The sequence below is a fragment of the Patagioenas fasciata genome, chromosome 8 (genome assembly GCF_037038585.1).
Source record: "Patagioenas fasciata isolate bPatFas1 chromosome 8, bPatFas1.hap1, whole genome shotgun sequence".
Lineage (NCBI taxonomy): Eukaryota > Metazoa > Chordata > Aves > Columbiformes > Columbidae > Patagioenas > Patagioenas fasciata.
This window is the reverse complement of record NC_092527.1, coordinates 36024082-36049290: the sequence shown is the minus strand read 5'-3', so window position 1 is coordinate 36049290 and position 25209 is coordinate 36024082. Positions and strand designations below refer to the sequence as shown.

The following is a 25209-nucleotide window of genomic DNA, read 5'->3' as shown; positions in this document are numbered from 1 at the left end:
AAAGCAGCAAGAAGTAAGAAACCCAGTAGCTGTAAAGGAGCTGAGCTGTTCTGCCTGGGAAAAAAATAAAAAAGGCAGAAAGAACTAAAAAGCAATGGTTGGGAAAAGGATGGTCCCTCCTCTCAGCCCAGTTAAGAAAGATGAGCAAAGCCAAGGAGTGCAGAAGCAGTGGGAGACTGCAGTGAGATGAAGAGATTTGCTTCTATCAGTTCCCAAAAGAGAAATCAGGACCGGGGAGAAAATACCCTGAATGCCATCCCTGAAAGAGGGAGTACAAGGGACCACTGATAAACCGATCCAGCTGCGTTCTGCAGCTGTGAAAGCAAATCCTGGCGTCTGCCAGGCTGAAGTGCCCAGTAGATAGAGGACACCACACTGGAACATCTGCCACGTTTGTCTGGTCTTTTGCATCACAAATAGAGCACAGACAGGAGTGTCAGAAGAAAAACTGCTTTTACTACTCTCTGCACCGAGTGAGTGTATAAACAGCTACTGGAACCCAGCAGAGGAAGGCTGTCAGCCTGGCAGAAGCTGGGTCAGATTTTCAGCTGATGTAAATCAGGAGGACTCCGTTATTAGCACTGAACTGGCTTACAACAGCTGAGGCTCTAGCCGAGCCACTGAAGTGGTAAATAGTGCTGACAGCAAGTTGTGGCTTAAACAACCTTAAATGAACTCCATTAAGTGCTCGTTTCTGAAGAGAATGTTGTTGAAACCTGGAAATGAGGCTTTCAAAGGTTTAACATATTTGTCTGTTGTAGAGGGTTTGTTTTGAAACCAGCTGCACTGAGAAGCTCAAGTGTTGCTTCACATGGCAGGAGAAGCAGCATGCTAAGGATGGATCCTGCTCTCTCCTTCTTGCTGAAATTGGAAGTAACCTCTGCAGACTCAGTGTCATCACATTAGTGTCAGCGAGTTCAGAGGTAGGACAAGTGTGCGTAATGCCTTCCAGTGAGATGGAGATGATGACAGGCTAAAACCTATCTGAATAATTGAAAAATGTTGGTGATGTTGCATTCTTGGAAATAAAACTGGCACACGTTCTGCAGAAATTTCCAAGTGGCTGAAACAATTGATCATGACAGGGTTGGGTGAAGAAACGAAGCAGATTGTTGTGGGTTTGAACGACTCACAGGCAGATTTAGTAAAAGACAAAGTGGGCAAGGGCAGAACCAGGCAGCAAAAATCAGAGCAGTGCTACTTGGGCTGAAGTTTACCACAAGGATCAGGCAGGAGAGCTCTGGACGTGGGGCGGGAGCTTCATGCAAGAGATGATCCAAGGGGTCTCATGTCATCATTGGCTGAGATGGGATCTCATCAGTGTTTATAAATATCTCAAGGGTGGGTGTCAGAGGATGGACCAGACTCTTCAGTGGTGCCCAATGACAGGATGAGGGGCAATGGGCACAGACTGAACCACAGGAGGTTCCATCTGAATATGAGGAAAAGCTTCTCCACTTTGAGGGTGCCAGAGCCCTGGACCAGGCTGCCCAGAGAGGTTGTGGAGTGTCTTTCTCTGGAGACATTCAAACCCTCTTGGACATGATCCTGTGCAATCTGCTCTGGTGACCCTGCTTTAGCAGGTGGGTTGGACTGGATGACCTCCAGAGGTCACTTCCAACCCCAATCACCCTGTGATTCTATGTGCAACACAATTCACAGTCAGGAACAAATGCAAGAACTAGTTCAGGTTAGAGTTAGTAAGAGCGTTCTTCTGTGCCTCAGTTTTTCAGGTAATTGGTTAAGAAGTTCCTGAGTCACATTTTTGAAGTCCTGACTGCCTGAGCCACACTGAGAAGACAGAGGTGGTGGGAGGGTTCCCAGCCCTGGTGATGGGGTTCCCAGCCTTGTTGAAGGAGCAGCAGTGAGATTTTAAGCTAAGCATCCACTGCCTGGAGCAGCTAGATCAAAGTGGAGTGGTTGGAACAGTGTGAACATCTCCACTGCCAGGTGAGGCTCAACCTCCTCCTCACAACCAGCAGCTCCAGGGACCAGCGGAGACTTTGTGGAGGCAGGTGGAGTTGCACATGTGTTAACTGAGCAGCGGTGGCATAGCGATGCCATCCAGGCTTGTCCAGGGAAGGAGATTAAACTTTATTACAGATCATTAATTATACTCTCAAAGAGAAGATGTCCACTGGAAGAAGCTTGAAGAGGAAGTCAAGCAAGAAGTTACTGGTGACAATATAGGCTGTGAGAGCCTGGAAGGAGAGAAAGAACAAAGCAAAAGTGAAGGGAATCAGGGAAGGCCATGGATGGTGGAGATTTCTAACCACCTGCTACCCTCAGAGTGCTGGAGAAGGTGCAAAGCAGGAAGGAGACAACTTTGATTCCAAGTGTATGTTAAAACATTATGTAGTTTTCAGGTGGATCTGCCTGGGAAATGAAGACAGTTTGTAGAACTGATTGTGTAAGTTTAAACCCTAACTGATCCATAGTAGTAGGGTCACTACTTGCCTAGACCTCTACTTCCTTAAAAAAAAAATATATATATATATGGAAGGAGGAAACATGAGAAAATGTTTTTTTGCAAGTCAGATAATAGAAAATGCATTGGCTTCTAATGCCCTGCTTGACTGTAGTGCTGGTTCATTCAGTGTCACAGCCTTTAAGAAGGGCACAGAATAAATCTGGCTGCCTGGAATCACAATAGTGTGGAAGGACATGTTCCACCATCGTATTAAGGCTCCTCACTAGCCTACAGTCAGTTCTTTGGGCAGATCCAGCAAAAGACAGAGGCATCTCCAAGAAGAATTTCAATAGAATTCCAGAGAATTACAATGGAATTACACAACAGCACAGAAAATAAAATTTGCTGGTTATTATGACTTGTATTTCTGTGGGTTCCAAAAAACCAATCTCGGTGTAAATATTGCAAAAGCCATTGGAGTCCATTCGCAAAAAATAAAAAAAAAAAAAGAGGGAGATATAAAGCTCTACTCAGTGTATTGTTGTTTATTCATCCAACAACCCTTCAAAACCTAGTGCCACCCAGCCATGCTAGCAACACATCGTTCCTACCTCAGAGACATTGTGCGCTGAAGATTTGAAGAAAACACAAATCATAGGCTAGAGGGAAGAGCAGGTGACAGATGAGGTTTCATTTAGACTGCAGTATCTGGGGACAGAGTCTGTCTTTTTTGCTCTGTTTATGCCATTCACAGCACAATTGGGGCCCTAGGGCTCTTAGGCTTGACTGCAGTAGAAACTATAAACACCAATAACACAATAAGGTCTAAGTTGGTTGTCTGGAGGAAACCATTAGGCATCCATCATGTGGCAGTGTGAACACATGGCCTTAGATTGGGAGTTTTTTCCGGTGAGTTCTCAAAGCTGTTTGTTTTTCAATTGAAAAATGCACAGTTAAAATGGTATGTCAATTATCTCTATGTATATTGATGCTGTTTCTCAGATTGCAAGCATATTTATTGCTGGACAATCATAAATATGTTTCATTTTTCACTCCTGCCTTATATTGTATAAGGACAGAGACAGTTCTTTGATTATGAAAGCCTGTTTTGTTTTGTTTTGTTTTTCAAGACTTCTTGTTGACATGAATAGCCTTTGTCTTTTGTTTTCCCACATTGCTGGAGGATGGTAGCAAAAATATTAATGGATTTGGATCAGCAACATCACTCAAAAACTGGGAGAGGAGAAAGAATGTCCCATCTTTCACTACTGAAGCCTAATACTAATTCACTAGTCAATCCATGGCACCAACATTGGTGACAACAGATGGAGATTTTGCAGAGCCAAATGAGGTACTAAAGGGTAAAAAGTCTTTCCCAATATGGTTTAACCCGATCATCCAAGACCAAAGAAGAAATCAGCTCATGCATGTTACCATATCAGATCCCACCAAAGATCTTTGCCTTACTGTCATGTAGCAAAGACTATCATTGGGGTATGCATTGCACAGGAAAATATTTTTATCTCGCTGTAGGCAAGCACTACAGTTACATGATTTTTGGTCACATTCAGTGGATAAGAAATCAGAAAATAATTTCATAGCAATTAAATAAAAAGTTATAAACATTAAGTGAGCCTCCAAATGCAGAGGTCAAACGTACTATTAAAACCACAAAGCAAAATAATAATATCAGTTACAAGCTGCATTTGTAATCAATACTGAAATGTGATGCCTCTTAATCAGGGGATCTTTTAAACAACCTTGGGAAAAGAGAAAAAAAAAAAGATTGTTTTATTGCAAGGGCAATATTTGGTACTTGGGAAGTTAAAATCCATTTCTGAAACCAGGCTTCCCAAAAGAAAGTAGGTCAGAGTTAGGAGTGTGTTAAGCAATAGAGTTTGTAGCATTGGAATAACCATTGAGTTACGGGGCCCTGTTTATTTAAGTTAATTCATGTGGTTTAGTCTGTTCTCTATGCTCAAAGTACAATAAGGAGAATGAAGTGCCCTGTCTAGAGGACTCCCTCCAGACCTATAGTACAGCACCTGCAAATGAAAGCTTCCTGAACACAACCTCTGGACAAAACCAAGAGCTACCCTAGAGCTAACATGCTGGAGAGGCAACTGTTTCCCCAAATGTGAATAGTTTCCAAAAAAATAAAAGCATCTGAGCAAACTGTTATTTTGCCTCAAATTTTCTTCAGCCAAGGTGGATTGTTCCCATATTAGAATATGTATATATATATTTTTTTAACCTAAGAGCTCTACACAACTCTGAATCACCTTCCACGGTTCCAGCACCTCCTCCGCCTTGTGCAGGACACTGGGGCGAGGTGTCAGGCTGGAGATCTCTTTTCTTCCCTGCCTGGCTTGCTCTGCATGCCACAAGAGAAGCCAGTGCATGGTGTCTTGCTATTGATGAATGAGCACCGTGGAGCAGATGGGACAGAAACAGAGATGTTCCTGTCTTTCAGTCAGCTCCTCACGAGTCGCGTTTTGGCACCAATATCCCGAGATGTGCCCACCTCTTGAGAGCTGCTTATTCATTTGGGTGACAGCTCCCTCTCATGAGATTTCCTTTAATTTATTAAATCTGAATTCCAGCTGTAGGCTACTTGGGTCACAGACCGCTGGTGCTCCCCGCTCAAAGCCAGAGTATGTAAAGCCATCCTTTGCAGCCGAGGGGAAGAGAAGCGACACAGGGACTGTGCTGGAGGAAAATCTTCAGCTAAACTGTTATCTTCCATATACAATTGCCTATGCTTAGCCCATTCAAGGAAGTCTTTGGGAAAATATCTAAGAGGATTTTTGCTTTCAGATTAAGTGATTTCTAGATGATTTTACCCATAGAAAATCAGCAGGGGGTGAGTTTAGCTGCATTTTGCCTACACCAGAGAAAGAGAGGCTCACTCTTCTGAAAATCATCCACTAAATTAATGAAGACATGAATGTACATTAGGCTGAACCTATTTAGCTCATTAAAGACTCCTCTCTCAGATCATTTCCTTCTGTGTGTGTCTCTACATCACAGGCTCTTCTGTTTGTAATTTCCAAAGCTAAAAAAAAAAAAAAAAAAGAGATTGTATCTTTTTTAGGGGTAACCCTCAGCTTTCAGCAGTCAGAAACTATATGTAGTCAGCTTAAAATCCCATAGGAAGATTAAAGACCATGCTGTATGCAGTTAATACAATAATGACAACTGTCCCTGTACTCATCAAACAGAATGTGAGGTGAGTGTCACTATTAGCAAGGAAGGAAGAACCTAAATGTGATGTCAATTTACATTTTGCAGTGTTGGACATATTACTGGAATCTTTGTTCTATAAAACTTTGGCTGGGATCATTCTTACTCTCCTGAGGAAAATAAAATCTTTTGTCAATGCCAGTTTCTTTGACTCCTATTGTTTTCACTGGCTTTGGGAACAGATCCTTATTTCTGCTTTATTTTAAAATTATCTTTTACATCCTCCTATCTAATGAATAGACTGATTCAAGAAACCAGCAAAGGGAAACTGCACTGATGGAAAATAAGGAAGCTACAAAAAAATAACAGAGTCCATTTCATAAGAAAGCAGAAAAACTTTCTGTAAGATGAAGACTTTTCTCCCAATGCTTTGAACCCTTGTTTGAGCGATGCAGGTAAGGGAAGCAGAGGAAACACATGGGCTTCTTTTCTTCTGAAAGCATCCTCTGGCCCTTGCCAATGGTTGAGCCATGTGGCCTCCCTTCCACACCTCTGTCCTCCCTGCAGGAGAACATGGTGAGCTTGTCTGAGAAACCAGCCTTCCAGCTCTAAGAAGATCCACGAGGAAAACAAGCCTTTTCCCAGTCAGAATAAGAAAGACCTCCTGCATTGCAGAGACCCAAACTCAGATTAACCATGTAATCTTCAAAAAGCTTTTCTGAATTTGCATTGTCAAGAATTGAAGTTCCCTCCAAAAACTTCTAGATGTAAACCTGTAATGTTCTTTTGTGTTCCTTCAGCACCTGGTGTACATTGGTTAAGCAGAACTAAAACCAAGCTACCATAAATTCTCTAGTCCTATAAATTACAGTGGGTGGAGAGTAGCCTTTGGCAGCAGGAGTTTGACTACCGGTGGTGGTGGAGAGGGAGATGCCCCAGACCTGAACAGCTGGACATTGTACCCTGGAGACCTGCGGGTGTCCCTGATCCTGCTGCTGGCTGGACACACCGAGGGACCCCATGGGGTCTTATTGCAGAGCTGTGGAGGAAGGACCTTGGCTGCTCCAGACACCTACCACAGCATTTTGTATGTAGGCACCTTATTTTGATATTTAGTTCTTTTTTCCCCAGCTACACTTCTGTCAAATCCCAGTTCCCACATGAAGTTTTGCACCAAACTGAGTGCAAGAGCTCAGATAATCTATTTGTAATAAAATACTTTCCCTTCACTTTAGTAAACTTAGCCCTTCCCTGTAAAAACAAACTCTTTAGTTATTCAGGTGTGACTAGTCACAGTATTAAATCACCATACTACCTCCTCAGTGTAATAATACATTTATTTAAAATTTCATTTTAGAATCACTCTTCTTTTGCTGACATTTAATTTTGCACAGGAGTAATGCTATCATAAAAGAGCCCAGGTGTAAAAATATTACGTTTTTAGTAATTATGTACTGTCAATTACTACCAAAAACTAGAAAAAATATCAGTATTTCTCAAAATTGTCTGGAATTACTAAGTTTAAACATTTAAGAAGAATCATTTAAGAGCTACATTGCAGGATAAATGCTTGTATGCCTTTGCTACACTTGTGTAGGGAAATTGTAAGCTTTTGCACAGTTCACTGACATTTTTTAACATTTTAATATTAACATTGCTAAGATATCAGTCCATCAGCAGAGGAGAGCATGAGGAAGAGGAGAAAGAAAGATAAGTTGCATGCTTAGTAAGTGCCATTTCTACAGGTGTCTATGGCTTTCAGATGATGTTTTGGCTCCTCCAGTAGCAACAGTTATGATTGCAGTAGCTTTCTGTTCTTCTGTCTTAATTCGATATATTGAGGGATCTTTATAATGGAACTTGAAAGGTCCTGACTGTAACCCCAAGTCTATGGCAAACCAGATTGCAATTAATCTCTATGTCCTTTGACAGTGTCTTTTACTAAATAACTAGTAGGTAACCAACTCGGTATCTTCTTTCATTCATGGAGAAATATAGTCTCTAGTGAATGAGTATATGACAAATTCCAGTGAGTGACTCATGCCATCCTGACACAGGTACCTTAAATGAGTGAGTCAGTACCCTTTGTTACTTCTGTCTTGCTCCACAGACCAGAACAGCAACCTAAAGGATTTGCTTAAATTAAACATGGTTAATGGTTGGCTAGAATAATCCACACAGTTGACTTTGACATGTTTGGATCAGACCCTACAAGGGTATGTGTTCTTAGAAGTAGAGTTTGCTGGGAAATAGTCAGTTAAGCTCTTTTATTTGGAGAAATGTCTGTATGACTGTTGGTCAAAATTGAAACTTTTTTGTCAGGTTAGGGGGTCCATGTTAGTTCTAACAGTGACTGGGGAGGATTTCTCAGTCCAGGCTAGAATTCATTATCAAAATGAAGAAAAGACCCCAACCACAAGATAACCTTGTGGTGATTCACTTGATCTAGGGGAGAGCTAAGGGAGAACAGTAGGTCTTAACAGGCACATGTCAAGGTCACTGGGCTGATGTGTGCTGTGGTAAGAGTTCTTCTCTAGTCGTTCATGTAAAACATCAGGGAGTCATGGCTTCATTCTAGCACAGACCAGACCAGATCATTTTTACAATGGAAGTTTTCATAGGGTAGAAAGTATTAGTTCCCCTTTCATCACTCTGAAAGACTATTCCAGAGGGCAGACAAAAATCTGCACTAAATACCAGTTGACTTTGCTTTTTGGCTTCCTCTCAATGGCAAATATTATCTTTTCTAGCATAACAAGAGTCAGTTCATTCAGTTTTGACACTGTGAAGTTTAGACTATCCTCTGCTATTTATTGTTTGAGCCATTGCAGTTTTCTCAGAGCCCTAGCAGGGGACCGAGCCTGCAGTATGCTGCATCCTGCAAAAAACAACCAAAAGGACAGCCTTTCTCCCAAAGTGCTTGCAAGAGCTGTTTTCTTCTAGAGCTGACCTGTAGTAACACCGCAACAGCAGCACTATGTTGTAGTCCATCCTCCTTCTTCAGGCAGAGATGTTTGAGGTGAGGCAGAAAATCTGCCATGTTTTTCCTCCTTTTCTAATGCTCAGTAATTGGTGAGATTCTCCAGAGCTACAGCATCTTTTCAAGTCCATGTTCTCACAACTTCTTTCCTTCAGGATTTTCTCCTATCTGCTGGCCTTTCAGCACATCTGGATCTTTTAGATTTCTCTCTATGTGAACATTGCCCTTATTTTTCTTCCTGATTTCTTTCAGAAAGTTTCTCCACATTGTTATCTGCAACTCTCATCTCTGCCTGGTTGCTATTCTTTTTCCTGAGCTGCAAGTGGTTTGCATGGTGGTTTCTCCCGTCATGTTTTTATCAGGCATCCTCCAGTAACATTCCTGCATTTGTCCTTTTTTGTCCAAGGTTTTGTTTACCTTATCTATCTGCTCTGGGTCCACATGTTTTGGGGCTGTTGGATTTCTCATAATTGCAAGGCTTGTGTATTTTTCTTTTCAAGGGTTGGGTTTTTATCTTACTAAGATGTATGTTTCTCTTTTCTTCCTGCATTAGACTGTTCATTTTTAAAACTTTCTTTTAATCAAATGAAAGGAATTAAAAATGAGGAGGGAAAGCCCAGGAATTTGAATTCCAGTCTTCTTTCTACCACAAGGAACCAAGAATTCTTTCTATTTAAGACAGTCACAGATTTTATCATTGTGACTGTTTTCCATTAACTTTGTAAGTAGAAAGACATTTAGTAAAGTTGAAAGCTGTCTCTTATGTGATGACAGACTTTGCCTGTTTTAATATTTTTACTGGTTAACTACCAAATCCTGAGTTTACCACTGTCTACAGCCAATGTTTAGTGTTCAGTACTCCTCTGGCAAGAAATGTGACTTAGAAATATATCTTCCATACCAAGCTTTTGAAAACGTATAGTATTCTGTGTCAGAAAAACAAGTTTCAACATGCGAAACAGATTGCCACAGCAAGGCTTACCCAAGACAAAGAAACAACAACAAATAAAAGAGTGCAAATGGTCAGGCAGAGAGTTTGTTTCGGCCAAGACAAGACACAAGAGAGTCTACTTTCATTAACATTAATGCAAGCACCTCAAGCAGGATGAACTGGTTATATAGATTGAGAAACTGATTAAACCACCAATGGTGCCATGGTGGGATGCAGTGACAAGCAGGGTTTTGTTTCTGGAAGTCAGGATCCAGTTTAGTTCTGTTGAAACCTTTGTCATTGCTGTCAGTGAGCAGAACGAAGCCCTCGCACCCTGTCTACTGTCTGTTCCCACACCTGGTGTCATGGCCACATGCAGCTGCTTTCACTTCCTCTTCAAAAGAGGGACAGGGAGGACCACATCCATCGTTGGTCCTATCTGGGGGCCTGTATCGCTGTACTGATGGCAGGATCCTTTCCTCCTTCTCTGGCTGCACAACCCCAGGGCAGCCATCCCAGCAAGGCTTCCTCCACCACAGCCTCCCCCTGTGTTGCACCTCAAACTCCCTCCCAAGCCATGCTGAAGGTGTCCAAAGGCCAGAGACCTGCTGGTAGGAAGTGAACACAACCTCAGGCCATGCCATCTTGACCTGCCATTGAGCGTAGGGCTCAGGCTGCCCAGGACCAGTTAGCAGGGATGGCATCCCCAGCACAGCAGGTCGAGATATCACAGGTGGAGTCTTCTACAAGCCGGGTTGGAGAGGACTCAGTCAACCCAAACTTCATCTAACTCTGCCTGTTCTGCAGAACCTCAGTTTTGGCTTTTATTCTTGCACATTCGCTTGTATTCTAGGACAACTGTTGCTAATTTCATTCTTTGTTTATTATTGGAGAAAGGTTTCCCTATTTAATTACTAGAAACAGAGAATCCATAATGTATTCATAGCTGTGAAAACTTAATCCTGGATAATTTTTTACTCTCTGAGAAAAAGTAGCTAGGACTGATCTATTCTTTCAATCAAGTACACCCATTTAGTTTATTTTTAACATTCTTTTCATTATTTTATGAGCTTCTTAAGGATAATGAAATAATTGCTTGTCTCTTTGATTGATCTTTGTTTTGAAAGGAAACTTTAATAGTGTTATTTCTAGAGCAGGCTTACGGTATAATACAATTAAAGGAAAACATGACATTAAAACACATTACAGTACATGTTCCAATAATTAGACTTACAATCCTTGTCAGCTAGAGCATTGTGCAGTGAAGAGTTACCATAAAAATTTATGAGGGAAGAATTCATATTATTTTGCATAATAAACCAAATATATTAATAATGACATTTATTAATGTTGGATAGCTGTAGTGGTGTTTTATGTATTGTCAGTGTTTTCTTTGGTAGCCAAGTGGCATTTCCCAGATACATCTTTCTTACTTTAATTAGCTGTAGGTCCTTTTCTGGCATAGTTTTGATGGACTTATTCTCACAACTTTCCGACCAGATTTGATGTAAGCCTGGTCCCAGGAAAGAAAAGTAGGTATATATTTCCTCATTGTTTTAAACTGCTAAAACATGCATTCTGCCAGCGTATACATGGTGGCTGTGTTAATTGAATTAATGTGTTATGGAAGTATTATCTACAGATATGGGACACACCACTGTAGACAGGAGATCTTGGAAACAATTGTGCTGAGAAACAATTCTACTATACTTTTGTTCTTTTCCATGTTACCATTGCCCATGTCCTCCATCAGCTTTCCAGAAAAGAATGAGCAAATCAAATAAAAAATGAAGAGCTGCAGTTGTATACATTGAATGTAATGCACAGCAGACACAGTGGCTCTGTTTGGGACACTTATTGTGTAGACAAACACATACAAACATGCTGATTACCTAAGAGGTACCAGGATGCTTGGAGTACAGAAACACGTTCTTGTTTAGATAACTAAATGTCTCTAAAATCACTCATCTTTTAATAATACTCAAACCCCATCTCTTGCTTTTTAAAAATAATTATATTTGCATCTTTGGTAAACTGGATGCTTAAGTATTTTAGCAATAATCAGTTCCTAAAGCTTTTATTTAGCCAAAAAGTGGAAAGAATCCTTTACAGCAAAGCATCACTAGTGTATCAGTAGAAAGTTTTATAGGGGGTTGCTTTGACAAGCTCCAGGCCTTCAGAAGTAAGAATTCCAGTTTGCACAATTCTGATAGTACATGATGGGGGAAAGTTCAAAACATAATATAATTGGGTATATATGAAGTGTGGATGTGCATGTATGCAAATTAGAAGGAAAAAAAAAAAGAAAGAAGGAAAGAAAGAAAAGAGCAGAAATCCTGAACCTGGATTCACACGTTGCCAGGTTGAAATACAGCTGTGCTGGTGATCAGACCATAAATGAGATAGTATAGGCAGGCTACAGTAGACTGTATAGGCAGGCACATCTTGCTCCCACAAAAAATTAAAAAAGAACTGGGCAGAAAAGTCTTTAATCCTCAGCTGGTGACCTCATGCCCTGTTAGGACCCTGACATAAGGGCAAGGCTGTAGCATTGGGAGTAAGAGGTACTTTTACAAGATTGTATGATGTACTTTCCCACCTCCTGTAACCTGATTTCTCAGTAATGAGGTTGAGATCCCAGAGAATAAAAATATTACTTTTTTTTTTTCATCCACTTACAGTTGCTTTCAGTTGAAATGTTTGGGAGGGAAGGGTGGAAGGGTGGAAATTTTTCACTTCTTTGAATCCTAGACCAAATAATATTTTCTTCATTTAAGATCAGTGAAATCACTTAGAAACTGTCAGTTGGGTTGGCTTTGTGCTGGACAAACAGCCTGTCTGCTGCATCGGAGGAGAGAAGCAGGTCCAGGATGCCCTGGAGAGCTCTGTGTGGAAGTATATGGCTTGATCTTCTGATGAGGTTTCAGTGATGCTGTAGTGCTTTTTTTATAGCACATGAGGATTCATTAATGATAACTCTCCAACATCCACCACTAACCAGTGCAAAACCAGATGAGCGGTGATGCAGCACTTGACAACATGATTTGGCAAGTTACGAGAGAAAGTGAAAATACTGAGTGAACTGAGGAGGTTCAGATCATGCTTCACACTTGTCCAAACCAGAATCATGGGTTTAACATTTCTGTCCTTGAGAGTCCAGGCCGTTGATCAAAGCTGACCAGTGTCACTTCTGCAATGTGGATCTTCCAGCCTTATCTGAGAGGTGTCCAAGCTGTAGGTACACTGAAAGAGCAGTTCAAGCCTGGGACTATCTAGACTGATGAGTTCAAGCCGGGAAAGGACACTGTCCTTGTTTTTCAGGATGCCTGTAAGCCTGCATTAGTAAACACAGATGATGGCAATTATGCCTTTGGGAGAATCTTGGCACATTGGGACTGACTGCTTTCCTGATGGAGAACTGAGATAGCAGGAGAAACCTTTATCCTCTGACCGAACAAGAACATCTTGAATCTGTTTATGTGTGTATGAAAAACATTAATCAAACCACTATGGGCTGGATTCTTCAAGGATGATAAACACTCGTTTGGCTTCAGAATCCTGCACAGAAAGTACGGGTAACCTGGTGAGCCATTTCACTCGAGATAAACCTGAGGAGCGAGGCTGTGGGGCACACCTAATGAAATGATACCACAAGGAGAGGTCAAGCCTTTCCTGTGCACAGAGCGGGTACCCACTTGGGTGTCTTTCACTTTGTGTTACCAATAAAACCAATAAATATTAGCTCCCTCTTTGTTTTACTTGATGTCCCAGAGGTCAGAACCTGATCTTTGCCAGGATGAGTGAGGATCCTGGCTCAGTAGTAGATAACCTCTGAATTTCAGTTAAAGGAGGATAATAAAGAATCAAACACAGAAATAAAACACTGGTTTCTCTGGGAGGGCAGGCAAGCCCAACTTCACCTCTGTACAGCTGAAACAGATGATGGTCGAATGTAAAAGTGATCTGGTTTAGCCTGTCAAGACAACATGAGCCTCCTTCTTGGTTCAGTAGCCCATCCCAGCTCCCCTGTAGCTCGGGAGCTGTGGAAGGACACACAGATCAAGTGAGACAAATAGCTGTCAAACCTCAGGATGCCTGAATCCTTCTCTCTCACCCCATCATTCCTTGTAGAGCAAGACGCTGATGAGAGTTACCTCCCAGGGGGTGGATTCAAATCCACTTCCCCAGAGAGATCTGAACCTGCATCTCCCACACCTTGGCTGAGTGCCTTAAATATTTGGTGAAGTATCTGGATATCCTCCGCAATGTTGTAAACGCAGGCCAAAAATAGTTTCCAGCTGCAACTATATGATTAATTTGACCTGGAACTACTTTTGGGGGGCAAATATTTTATTCACAGGAGAAAAATAATTGCCCTCCATTATTAAAAAGATAGAAGGGAAGAGGCTCTATTGCTATGGGAAACAAGCCATGAGATCTTGTAGACAAGGTTAGGAGGCTACACTAATATACACCACCTTTTCCCAAGCTACAGTTTCATGCATATGGAGTTATCTCCTCTTGTTTATAGCCATATACTTACTTATGCAGGGGTTTTCCAAGGTATCTCAAAGTCACTAGCGTATTCTCATAATGTGCGGTAATAATTATAGACATTTTATAGCTGTAATCCCTAGGAGTGCAGGTAGATAAAATATACAATATCTTTCCAGAAAAGAAATACTCAAATAATTTGTTTTCCTATTCCTGCGTATCACAATGGCAGCAGCTTTTAGGGGGAAGGAAGGAAGGAAGGAGCTTGAACTACCAGTTTGGAATATCTTGCACTAATTTCTCAGTGTGTTTATGTTACATCAAGGCACTAGAAACTTCTTTAATGAGAAGTTTGTGAAATTATTTGTTCTGTGCAACTTAAATGGGCAAAAGTACTGGTCCTAGGTTTTAAAAGGCATTTAAAGTTAGGCTCCTAGGATCATATTTAGACTTATAAATAAATAATCTAATTTTCACATGTGCTGTGTCCAGCAGCTTCTCCTAGTTTATGTGGTTGCAGCTGGAAGGCCAACATTTTTGGAAATCAGGATACTTAGGTTCTTGAATGTGGACATGAGATGGGGATTTGCAAAGGGAGTCAGGTGCCCAATTTCTATTGAGAAAAGGTTTAGGAGTTCCATGAGCATAACTTTTAGGTATCCATTAAGAAAATCTCAGCTTTGCTGTAAATGCCTCTGAATCCCTTAGATTTCATTCATTTGGCAGCCAGACACCTAGTTCTGTTGTCTGATCCGAAATAAATTTGCCAAGTCCTGTATAACTTATGTAGTCTTTCTTTGGAAAAATAAATAAATCATTCAAATGGAAATACTCAAATAGCTGGGCATATGTCCAGATACAGTATGCCTAGCTTAGTGGCAAAAAAGTTACGGCACACATCCTGTATTGTCGAGGACACTGAATGTTTTGGCTGCCCTAATAGAAAAACAATAATTCAATCATGTATTATAAAGGAATTTCCTGGAGAAGTTTGGCCCCACTCAATCATCCTATTAGATTTTTCCTTAATGTGGAAGAACGGCACATTAAATTCATTACATACATTAGGCCAGCTACATTTATTTCCAGATGGGTTTCCATAAAGTGGTTGCGATGCCTAAAAAAAGACATTTTGAAGATGCCTTTATATGTAACTCATACAGCATAATAACAACGCTGCAGTCTTACACCACTCTATGGCCAGTAATTCTTTCTCGCAGTGGAAGGACACATTTAACACAACTAGATGTAAGTATTTTACAAATCAATAATAATAGGCCCACAGGGCTAGGATCATTGTTTTATTTTGCTGGCAGGGCCCACAGTGCTTGGATATTATGCAAAGACGAGAGAGGATGTGTGAGGAGATAGTTATGCTAATATATGCCATTTTCCCCCTCCCTCTCTCCTCCCTGGAGTAACTGTCTTAACATTACACATAGTGATTTGTCCTCAGCAGCTCCAAATTACCTACACCTGTTGTTTCTGGAACATTACACAAATACCCAATTAAGTATTTCTCTATTCATAGAGTATGAAGAAAATGCAGTTCAGAGTGCTCTGTCACAGCCATAGAACTTTGACCAAAGCGTTTTAGTTTTCAGGTGGAGAGGAGTTACATCAATACCACGGATTTGCAAAATTGGGCTGCGGAGTGACCTTTATGCAGTTTTAGGGATTTAACTTTCACAGAATACAGCCTTGCACACTTCATCCTGACCAGGGCCTGGGTTGGTGCTGCTTGAAAGCTCCCATGAGAGCCTATAAGAGATGGTGTCTATGATGAGGAGACTCAAGCTCCCTAAGCAAAAGGGAGGTTTGTCACCTCCAGAGATGATACTGCCTGTTCACGAAACACTAGCTAGAACCCCTTTCCTTAAAGCCTCTCAAAGAGCAGAAAATCTTCTTTTTGTGAAGAAGTGACAACCGCTATTCTGAAATGTCGCGGAGCAGCTGGCCACATGCAGCTACACTGAGTGCTATTTGGGTGCCACTTCACCTGTTCTTCTCTGTCAGGGTTACCAGAAGTGTGGAAGTTCCACAGCAGAAGCCTTGGCTGATGCAGGTACCGATAGCCCTTAATAACACATAGCAAGTGACGGCAAACCATCATTCCAGCTGGACTTGGTACTGGGAAAGGTTTACTGTTCTTGGATCTGTCGCAAAAACATTTAAAGTTGTTACAGTGCCTCTCTCTGAAAAGAGGCAGAAGGCTCCAGTATTTCAGCAGTGCCAGTGCAAACAGTTTCTTAATCACCTTCACTCAAGTGTCTCCTAACGATACCCCTGAGTTGCACTCCGGGACACATATGCTGTCCCATAGTTCATAAACATCTACATTTTATGCATATGTAAATATACCCACTTTTCATTTATGCATGTAATACAAGTATCACTTTCCTAAGTCTACAAGATCTGTAGCTTTACTGCTGCACATGTGTGTCTTCTGCACACTTAGAAATTATATCAACAAGATGTATGTGCCAAGATTTTTCAGGAAGGAATGCGAGACAACCCAGAAATGGCGATATGTGCCCAGGAAGTACTGCTACAGACACTGGAGCTGCATGTTGAGTTCCACCCAGTGTCAGCAGTGGGAGCAGACACGATGCTTTGTGGTGGCACCCCTGTAGTCCTCCTGCACACCCCCAGGTTTTAAGGAAGGTCCCCTGCATGTCCCTCTGTACACTTCTAGTACAATTTTCCTATAATACAATTTAACATGTATTTGGATTGCCTCTGTAGGCTTATAAAATGCTAAAAACATGCATATTTGTGAAAACGCTGGGTTGCCTGATGTGCAGGAACCTTGTTAGGTGCCTATAATGCACTTCCCCTAGTCAAACTGAATCCTTTCCCTCCACAGTTCTGCCAGCTTTTCAAGAGTCCCAAAGGGGCAAAGTCCTCATCTATATCACAGTTATCGAAAGCTCAGACACTATAAATGAGGGTCTATTTATATCATTCTGCTATGTGGTCTCCCGCTGTGCTGAATCTAGTGTCCCCGCTCTTCAAGCTGTAGGTCCTTTGTTCTGCACTGATGGAAACAGTTTCATACAATTTCAGATGTCCCAACGGGACAGTTCATTGTGATTGTTACATTAATCATTCTTTTCTCTGAACTTGCAATGTCCCTAATTCTAGATCTGTGGTTGTAGTCACACTCCATCTGTAAATTTGTAAGTTCATAATTTTCTTCACCTTTCTGAACAGACAAAGCCTTCCTACCTCACCATTTATGATATCCAGAGAAAGGATGAGGAATTAAGGATAGAGATCAGCTGGACAGGCCCTTACAAAGCCTTTCTGTGTATAAGTTAACTTACACTGTTCATAAAAAATTGAGAAAACCTGATAGAAAAGTGAAGTCCTTATTAAATACATTGTTAAAATTAGGTAAAAATTTGTTGCTCTTGCTACAGGGAAGATTGGCACATCTTTCTAACTTTGTACATTTTCCAATCTTATTTTTCACCATCACAAACCTCCATTGCTGGAGAGCACAGTCATTCTCTGAATAAAGCTCCACAGACATACTGAGATTATAGACTCTGTTCTGATTTCCCGTATGTTAAAGAAACACAGTATGATGCCAATTACTTGAGGGGGGAATGACTCTGGATTTATACCACTGTATCTGAGATCATAATTTGACTCCTTGTGAGTAATTGAGGTCATGTGTCTTCCTTTTTAACTTCACCACTGTAATGCCTACGCCTCATGCTGGAGGGTGAGTAGCTTGAACCGTCCCAGATGACTGAGTCATGAGCATTTTTTCTAGATGAATACATGAGAGTTTATATGAGAGCAAGTAATTGCTCTTCATGTGTGCCTGGGATATTATTTCATTAAGCAAACTACTCCCTGTTCATGCAGAAGCCCTGAAGATCAAGCAGTTGCTAGTGCCAAATTAAGTTTTCCTTGGGGTTAGAGCACAAAGTCAAAACTCTGGGGTCCTTTTTCATTAACTTCCTCAATTTGTGACTTTGGACAAACTCCCTGGGATCTCTGTGCATCAGTTACCCATCTATAAAGTGGAACGAAAGCTTACTTTACGAGGGAAGGAATATGTGAAAGTTAAGCATTTGGGGCCAAATTCTGTCCTTTTACTCGCACTGGAACAGTCCCTTGCTCTGTGCTCCTTAACTGTCTGGCTCCATGACATCACTGAGGAAAGCTGGACTTGGTGTAAGCTTGTATGTTTACCCCTGGCTCTCCGGGTTGGTAAAACACACTGAAATTTTCTGACGAAAGCTGCCCTAGAAATACAAAGTGTTCTTGTGACTCAGGTTTGCTCTTTGTTTGGATACAGATTCAACATCTCAGTTCCTCGGCTTATGAGACAGGTTGTTATTACAACGCTCTTTCCCACCTCCTAACACCTACTTAAACAGAAATCACTTCTTCTGCTCTCACATTTAGGGCACAGAAATCCATTTAAACTTTCTTTTTGACATGAAGGAAATCATTAAAATCAACCTCAGTCCCTCTCCCCCTGGTCTTGTGGTCTTGTTACACCAAACCTCTACACATAAAGCCTATAGCATGTCTTTAACTTTGCTTTTCTTAGGAAGGATCTCAACTTTCGAGAATGAACAGTCTTCTCCGAAGCCATGAGCAGCATGGGAGAGCAAGGGCATGGGGAAACAGAGAAGTTCTCCTCCCCAAGGAGGAGTTTTAATATGCCTAAAGAAGGGAATTAAGACTTCAGATGGAGCCTTTAGCACCCTGTTACATAAGTGACACCCTTTAGCATAAAATTGCTGTATTGAGGGAAAGCAGGGCACTATCAGCTATGTTTATATAATAATATTTGAGAATATCTTGTGTCCATTTCACACATGCATAAGTGGCTACACAACCTATTAAGCACTAGAGGTCTGTTTTGCTAAGTTTTCTCCCTATGGTAGTAACTTTTCCTCCCTATATCTAATATTTAAGCTATATTCATCCAGGTTAGTGATAGAAAACTGTTCTTTTCGAACTCCCACAGCTGTGGAGGTGGTAGATTGCATTATTAGCTGGATGGGGTCAATCTGAATGGCACTGAGCCCAGTAGACACCCACCCAACATCCCCAGCACACCCCAGCACACGCACACTGGACACTTCTTACCTTGCCTTCATGCACCAGTCAAAGGGTCCAGAGCCACCAAACCCAGATGTGCTCCAGAGATCTATTAGTATACACACTAAAGAGCATATTTATGATACCACAAATATTTAAGTGTGGTCTCTGCAAGTGGGAGGAGAATCTGCTCTTTCCAAAAGCTTCTGGTCACAGGATTTCCTTATCTCACCAGCCTCTGTGCATTCCCCTGAAGCCATGGGTTTGGTGGGAAGGCCTCAGATAATCATCTGGTATCTTTCATAATGCTCATAAAAAGAGGTGGTAAGAACTCCTCACATATTATCATAGGTATTTGAGTTTCTACAGGACAAAGTAACACTTCCAGGAAAGCAGAGAGAGCATGCAGCCGGTGCTAAGGAGTGTGGGGAGTGGGAATGGAAGGATCTTGCCAATATCTCTCAGAAAGCCCTGTCTAGATCCTTCCCTCTCCGCTTTTTTGTTAGGAAAATTCAACTTTACTAGCCTGATATATAGTGCAATTGTGAAATGAAGCTGATGAAAAGATGATTTATATTTGATATTCTGTCTCCTGGCTTGGACTGATAAATGGCTTTCCTGCAATACACTGCTTTACAGAATGATCACCTTTTCCCCTAGCTTGAGCAAGAGCCAAACTGAGCCTCTGCAAAATCAAAATGATCCTTGCCCGAAAGTTTACATCTTCACCTGAAGACAAGCGATCAGGTTCCCTCCCTCAGGCCGAGCAGTTTCTTACTCTGCAAGTAAATCCTACTGGAACCAGTGACATTACTTGGGAAGTCAAAAGATCTACTGGCACAGTATAAAGGTTGCTGACTTTGGCTCCAAATATCCATTTGCCCTGTTTGTTTATTTTTGTATTTAAAAGCTTTTAGCCCTACAGGCATTGCAATGTATTGGGACTGCAATGGGTCTGCCAGGGTACATAAAGAAATCAGGGTCTGGAAGGATGGAGCAATTTTGGCCAAAATGGCATTTTGTCTCTTCTTTTGGTGGTGGTGTTTTTTTGTGTCTTTCTCTTCTCCTCTCCTCCCCTTTTCCTTTTCCTTTTCCTTTTCCTTTTCCTTTTCCTTTTCCTTTTCCTTTTCCTTTTCCTTTTCCTTTTCCTTTTCCTTTTCCTTTTCCTTTTCCTTTTCCTTCTTTCTCTTCCTCCCTCCAGCCGAACTCCCAGTCACACTGGCAAAGCGAGCTGTACTTCACTGGATAACCCATCTGAAAACAGAAAGTAGTTTTCCCACTAGCAGAGGAAAAAGATGGATCCCATGTGCTTGGTCCTCCTGCTACTTTTCTGAGCAAAGTCAGCTGATTAAGTACCTGCTCTGTCTACTCTCTCTGCTGTTACATGTAAGTACTTATTTCATTTCTCATGACACAGATACAGCTCTGCAGGTAATGCCATTTCCCCATGGCATTAATAAGGCTCCGCATGTAAGGAAATAGGAGGCAAAGAGCATCTGTGCAGAAGACCTTGGGTTATCCTTTAGCTCTCACTGAAACGGGTTGGAAATTTCAGAGAGGACATTTTTACACTGGCAAAATACCAGACTGATTAAATAAAAAATTAACATCCCAGCAGAAATCAGATGAGTTTCTCAGGTTTCCGATGAGCTCAGAGGGCTGGTTGGCTGCTGCAGAGCCTGGTGACGGGGAGAGTCCCAGCTCAGCCCTGTTAGATCCACAGCTCCGTTAAAACACTGGCTGTTACTCACTGCTATCTTTATCTGGCTACGTCACTGCAAGGAATTTATCAAGCTGATGTAATCCACACTGGACCAAGCTCCTGGGTTGGGTGAGGAGGATTTAAGGCCATGCTCAGCTCCTCGAGGCCTATAATGGAGCTTCAGCTTTTGAAAATATCTGAACCACCCTGAAAAACAGCCACCACAAACTGGTTCACAAGGGGAAGATGCCCACTCCAAAAATTACATTCAAAACACTTCAGGGTGGCAAAGAGGAGCTCAAAGGCAGTAATTTTGGGTTACCTGTAACAACATAATTCCACCTTGGGTGTAAAATCAACTCTCCATCCCTCTAGCTGCCTGATCCTGGTTTCGTTTTTCCTCTCAAGCTGTCACCCAGCCTTTAAACGGTTTGAGGACCCCTGCCTGCCTAAGATGATAAATCCTGGAAGAGTCCAATTTTTAATTTCTAGAAGCCTCTACTATATATATATGATTTCTATTTTCTTTTTCTTTCTCTTTCTTAAAAAAAATAAAATAGGTTAATAGCTTTATCCCCTTGTTTCTCAGCTTGAGGCAGAAATTCTAACAGAAATTTTCAGCTTGAATGATGAGAGTTTAGTGAAGCTATACCACATGGGAAACAGAACCTTCTCCTGGGAAGTGCCGAGCACCCTTGGCATGAGGTGGGACTCAGGTGGTGCAGAGTGGACTGGCAGAGCGTTCAGCAGAGCGCTCCACCGGTCGGGCTGGTCCGTGCTGTCAGACTCTCCAGAGCACTGCACTGAGGGTGTAAGTGTACATCATCTGCACAAAGGTCTCCGAGAAGCAAGGCTGATTCCTGGTTTCATTATGTGATTGTTCCAGAATCTTCTTAACTTCTCTTTCCTTTCCATAAAACCCCAGTCTCGCATCCAAATCTTGATGTCACCTCTCTTTCCTCCCCAGTGCCACATTTCATCTGTTCCTATCAGATCGCCTCCCCTCTTGTCTGTGGGGATGCCAGCAAAGCAGAGCAAAGATACCACAGAAAATAATCCTTTTGTCTTCTCATCTGCTACCTCCTTCACTGCAGGGCTTCAGAAGCAGACCTGCCTCCCCCCTGATGTCTATGCAAGAGTCTGACACAGTGGAATGGATCTATAGAGAACTCATCTTTAGTGACCTAGCAGGTGTCGTGTCCCCACTGCTTTTTAATATTTGTAATACATGTGATCAGTCTTTTACCCCCAAGAAAACAAGCAGATCTGCACTGTCTCCATAGAAGAGGCAGGGAAAAGGGGATTGTGATAAGCTGGCCCTTAGTACCAGCCCCAGCAAAGCAGGGTCCCAGCACCCACACCTTCTCGCGGGGTCCCAGCATCCACACCTGCCTGTCTCTTGGGTTCCCCAGCCCATAAGCCCAGGCTGCACGGAGATGATCCCGCTCTACGCTGGCCTTGAAGTGATGCCATCACTTTAGAAGCTGCAGTTTCTTCTCCTTGATCCCAAGGTGTCTTCCTTGAGGAGACATAGGAAGAAAACAGTTTGTGCCTGTGCTCTTTCCAGACAGGGTGACAGGCTTGCTACGCCGACTTAGGAAAATAAGCTGACAAGTTCTCATAAACAATAATAAAAAGTAAAATAATATTCCATTTTCTCCAAATTAGGAGAGTTTTTGTTTTGCTATCATAAAAAAATCTGCTGGTCCTCTGAAATGGATCAGTAGTGACATCCAGTGGCCACAAATTGAGACAGCTACAGTAATTTTGGGTTGTAATAGAATGATCTGGATTTACTACTAGTTACATATATCTTAAAAGTCTTCTGTATGCAAAAAACTGTATACAGTTTTTATAAGCACCATTGTCCAATGAGTGAAGAAAAACACCATATCTGCCCAAATCATATTTTTGAGGGCTGGTGCAACAACTTCTTGTCCTTGCAGCTATTGCTCTGCTCTGACCCACACAGCGAAGCACGTTCCCTTGCATTGGTGCTGGCCTTTGTAAGAAGCTTAATTCACTCAACCAGGTATTTTCAGGTGAGCTAAAGGTAAAGGTCTTATGGAAGAACTTGGGTTGCCTGTGTAGGCTGGCAGCTTGTTTTATCATTCTTTTTCAAAGGGCTTTGTGGCTCTCAGGTGGTTTCTGTTTATCTGGTTGGTTTCTTCTGGTAATGCTGTCTGAGCAAAGGGGCTATCTGCACTGCACAGAGCTGTACAGACGTTGTAGTTTATATATAACACAGTGAGGGAACTGCTAATAATTCTTCCTTTTTTACAGGGAAATGCGTATGAAATACAGAGTTTCCCAGCACAGATACTGATTAAAACTCTCATAGCATTATTTCCAGAGATTTAGAAATGGCCACTAGATCCAGGTAGTCCAAGTCCAACTTGGCAATCCTACATCAGGAGTGATTTTTTCTACATCTCAATTTTTTTTTTCCTTTTCTTATCATGCTATCATGGTGTTCCAGCCCACAGTGTGCTAAATACAGCAAAGCACATACTTCAAGTGTCCAAATAGCTCCCTGACCTTGAGTGAGCAGACACAGGAGCCCTGCCTTGGATCGCAGCCACTCACTTCACTTCTTGCTGATCCAGGGTTGCAGAGTGACTTAGCTCCTGATGGGGAATACACACCAGGCCACTGACAAGTGAATCAGCTGGTTTGTACGATTCGGGGAACTTGGAGAAGACCTTGCTTCTCTTTCTTAGTGTGTTAGAAAAATAGCCACTGGCCCAGTGTGTGGTCAGAACAGCCCAGCATGAGCCAAGCAAAGAATATATTTTACTGACTAAATATGCACTAAGAAGTGCTCGGCTCTCCCTCAGAGACAATAGGCTTTTCTTTAGTAAAGTGCTGACGCTGTGACTCCACAAAGTAAATCCTCGGTAAAATAGTGTTCCTCACTTGATCTCGCTTGCAATTTAAGAAGTTGAGTTTACACGCTCTCTGACCGCCTCGTGCCTTTTGCTCAGTTCTAATCTGAAGTGACAGCTGCGGTTCAGCTCAGGGTTGGGAGAGATAGTCAAGTTACCATTGGTTGGAGAGTTACTGTGTGTTTGTTGATGCTGCGGTTTCAACCACATGCATATTTCTAGACCCTCACAAATACACAGCAAAAATGCATTATCTTAAATCCTTTTTTTTCTCCTGTTTTCTAAATGAACACATTCTTCCTCAAATATGTGACAGGCTGAGAGCATCTGGCTCCACTGATGCTCAGTAAGTAACTCATTACACTGCAGGAACTCACTCATTTTTGAGCCCCAGGCTTTGGTAATGTTCTTGCCTTGTTTGTAGCACTGTGTACTCGATTTGCACTTGAGCCAGGTATTATATTTAGGTGCCTGAGCAACAAATTTTGCACATCTATGGGAAGTGTGTGAGTAAACTCCCTGCTCACTACTCATGTTTACATTTAGAATATGGATACTTTGAGGAATGACAAAATGTACAGAGTCTAAAAACATACGTATTGAAACTAAAAAGCAGAGGCACATAAGCCAGACCTTCAGGTCCTGCTGATGCTTTATCTGAGATAGCAGCCTGATAAAACATCCTGCTTGTCTGTTGAGGATGGTCGCTTAAGGACAGTATGATGATTGGCATTTCTGGCATGTCACTTTTTGTTTTGTGAATGTCAGGATGGCTGTCATTTATCTCCTCCTCCCATTTCTTGTAATGCTTGTTTACTTAATTGGCAATGCTTAGTCTTCTTTTGGGATTAAAAGATGCTAAGACTACAAATAGGACACAGATGGCAGCAAGATCATATTATTCAATGGTAAAGCACCAAACACATGCAAGTATTTATACTCAGCTGGTACTTACTAACAATCATATTATAGACAATTCATATTCATTTCTAACAGAGGTGTGTATCTTCAGAAAATCCAGATTCTGCTCATTTCAGAAAATTTTGGGCTGACTTCCCAAAAGATATCCAAGGACATAACTAATACTGCAGCAGTAAAATTACCACCTCTCTCCCAATGTACTGAACAGACCAAGAAGTTCATTACTATCTAGAAGCCCGATTCCTGCTAAGGAAACAGAAGAGGAAAGCAAACAGTGCCTGTGTCCATAGCTGCTCCGAGCTACTACATATGAGCTACTACCTGGCTACCCCGCTGACATGGGATATGAAACATCCTATGATCTAGGAGAGAGTTAACAGATTACCACTGCCAGATGTCAGGATAACGTGAGAAAAACATCAGGCTGCAAGGAAGAAATTGAAAATTGAAAGCTTTATGTCATTGGTGCCAGGCTGGGAAATGGAGCAGGTTGGTTGAAAGGAAGGAAAAAGGGAGTAAGTGAGAATACTGGTCTCTAGCAGAGCCTTTATGAGGCAGTGTAAGTCTAACAGGGGTTAATAGAAAGTAATAGGATTAAACTTGGCTGAATTCAGAGCAAATATTGAGATTTGCTTC

At 41.8% G+C, this 25209-nt stretch overlaps 1 long non-coding RNA gene across 3 annotated transcripts in view; it reads left to right on the top strand.

The window, feature by feature from the left end:
- Positions 1–25209, top strand: part of LOC139828572 (uncharacterized) — a 73794-nt gene that overhangs the window by 36656 nt on the left and 11929 nt on the right. The gene's annotated exons all lie outside the window — the stretch shown is intronic.